Source organism: Carlito syrichta, unplaced genomic scaffold (assembly GCF_000164805.1).
Source record: "Carlito syrichta isolate Samal-C Ts95f unplaced genomic scaffold, Tarsius_syrichta-2.0.1 Scaffold301936, whole genome shotgun sequence".
Lineage (NCBI taxonomy): Eukaryota > Metazoa > Chordata > Mammalia > Primates > Tarsiidae > Carlito > Carlito syrichta.
Window position 1 is genome coordinate 110,929 of NW_007246032.1, and position 2,888 is coordinate 113,816.

General features: G+C 46.7%; 1 protein-coding gene and 1 pseudogene across 1 annotated transcript in view; both read right to left on the bottom strand.

The window, feature by feature from the left end:
* The window catches only part of PHC2 (polyhomeotic homolog 2), a 182,697-nt gene that overhangs the window by 84,811 nt on the left and 94,998 nt on the right, over positions 1-2,888 (bottom strand). The window lies entirely within an intron of this gene.
* LOC103258024 lies at positions 763-2,087 on the bottom strand (annotated as a pseudogene).

Consider the following 2,888-nt stretch of genomic DNA (forward strand, 5'->3'; position numbering starts at 1 on the left):
CCAGTCTGGGTGACAGAGTGAGACTCCAACTCAAAAAAAAAAAAAAAAATGTATTCTTTATGATATCTGTGGGATCTGCAGTGATGTCGTTTTCATTCCTGATATTGGTTATCTGCATCTTTTTTTCCCTCCTTAATCAGTCTTTATAAGAATTTATACAGTTATTAGTTTGCTTGCTTATTTATTTGTTTATTTATTTATTTATTTTTGAGTTGGAGTCTCACTCTGTCGCCCAGATTGGAGTGCAGTGGCCGCTCCCGGCCACTGCAGCCTCGACTTGCTGGGCTCCAGCGATCCTTCCGCCTCAGCCTTCCAAGTAGCTGGAACTACAGGTGCGCGCTACCACGCCCGGCTAATTTTTGATTTATTGTAGAGATGAGGTCTTGCCAAGTTGCCCTGGTGGGTCTCGAACCCGCGGGCTCAGGCAATCCACTCACCTCAGCCTCCCAAAGTGTGGGATTACAGGCTGAGTCACCGAGCCCGGTTTATTTACTTATTTTTTAGAAAGCAGGATTTATTGAGAGGACAGAAAAGCTCCCAGAGTGGGAGAGGACCTGAGGGGGTTGCCTTTTTATTTATTTATTGTCTTAAAGCATTTACTTTGAGACGTGATGGAAAAATCCTACAAGTAAACATGGAAAAGACATGATTACCACTGAGTGAGAACAATCTAACCAGAAAGAAAGTTTCAATGCCTGTTTAGCTAATGTTGGAGTGAAAGTCTGGGAGATGACATGCTGCAGGGCTGAAAGGAATAGACAATTAGTATTCCTCTCCTTCTTCCTCTCTCCTTCAACAGAATCCACCCCAACCTACTCATAATCCTTCTCAAGGGTAGCCATATCTTCACAGGCCTCAGAAAACTTGCCTTCCTCCATCACCTCACTCGTGTACCAGTGAACAAAGGCATGCTTGACATACATCAATCAAACTTGTCGTCCAGGTAAGCCCAGGCCTCAGCAATGGCTGTGGTATTGCTCAGCATGCACACAGCTCTCTGTACCCTGGCCAGGTCTCTACCAGCCACCACAGTGGAAGGCTGGTAATTAATGCCAACCTTGAAGCCAGCAGGATACCAATTCACAAACTGGATGCTGCGCTTGATCTTGATGGTGGCAACGGCAGCATTGATGTCTCTCAGAACCACGTCATCACAGTACAACAGGCAGAAAGCCATGTATTTACTTACCATGGCGAAGGCCACATTTCACCATCTGGTTGGCTGGCTCAAAGCAAGCATTAGTGATCTCTGCTACAGAAAGCTGTTCATGGTAGGTTTTCTAAGTAGAGATGCTGGGGACATATGTAGCCAGAAGGAAGTGGATGCGGGTATAGGACACCATTTGGTCTGGAACTCTGCCAGGTTAACATTCAGGGCTCTATTAAATCTGAGGGAAGCAGTGATGGAGGATGTAATCTGGCTAAAAAGGTGGTTAAGGTTAGTGCAAGTTGGGTGCTCAATATTGAAGTTTCTAAGACAGATGTCATAGATGGCCTCATTGTTTACCATGAAGGCACAATCAGAGTGCTCCAGGGTGGTCTGGGTGGTGAGGATGGAGTTGTAGGGCTCAACTACAGCTATGGAAACCTGGGGAACTGGGTAAATGGAGAACTCCAGCTTGGGCTTCCTGCCATAATCCCCAGAGATACAGTATATCAGCAGGGAGGTAAACCCAGTACCAGTTCACCCACCAAAGCTGTGGAAAACCAAGAAGCCTTGAAGACCTGTGCACTGGTCAGCCAGCTTGTGAATTTGGTTCAAGCTGAGATCAATGATCTCCTTGCCAATGGTGTAGTGCCCTTGGGCATAGTTGTTGGCAGCATCTTCCTTGCCTGTGATGAGCTGCTCAGGGTGGAAGAGTTGGCAGTGCGAATTTCATCAGTGACCATGGGTTCCAGGTCTACAAAAACTGTCCTGGGCACATTTTGCCAGCACCCATCTCAGTGAAGAAGGTGTTGAAGGAATCATCCTCTCCCCTATTGGTCTTGTCACTTGGCATCTGGCCAGTGGGCTGGATGCCATGTTCCAAGCAGTAGAGCTCCCAGCAAGCATCGCCAATCTGGACACCAACCTGGCCAACGTGGATAGAGATATATCATGCATAGTAGCTAAGGGTTAGGAGGTAAAGGCGGCAGGAGCAGATACTGGGTCCTGGTTACCGTTTCTGACAAGCTAAGAATTGAGGTAAGTAACGCACTCAAGTTACTAGTTTTTAAAAAGAACCACCTGTTGGCTTTACAGATTCTTCTATGAGTGTTTTCCACTTCTTTTTTTTTTTTGAGTTGGAGTCTCACTCTGTCGCCCAGACTGGAGTGCAGTGGCTGCTCCCGGCCACAGCAGCCTCGACCTACTGGGCTCCGGTGATCCTTCTGCCTCAGCCTTCCGAGTAGCCGGAATTACAGACGTGCACTACCGCGCCCGGCTGATTTTTGATTTATTGTAGAGATGAGGTCTCGCCAAGTTGTCCAGGCGGGTCTCGAACCTGCAGGCTCAGGCAATTCACTCACCTCAGCCTCCCAAAGGTGCGGGATTACAGGCTGAGCCACCGAGCCCAGCTTCTATTTCATTAATTCCTGTTCTTGTCTTTATTATTTCCTTCTTTCTACTATCTTTGGGTTTAATTTGTTATTTTCCCCCCATCTTTTTGAGATGGATGAATTTAAAGTCATACATTTCCCTCTAAGTTCAGCTTTATTTACTGAAGATTTTATATGTTGTATTTTTCATTATCATTCAGTTAAGAATATTTTCTAAGCTGGGCTCGGTGGCTCAGCCTGTAACCCTGCACCTTTGGGAGGCTGAGGTGAGTGGATTGCCTGAGCCCGCGGGTTCGAGACCCGCCTGAGCAACTTGACGAGACCTCATCTCTACAATAAATCAAAAAAAC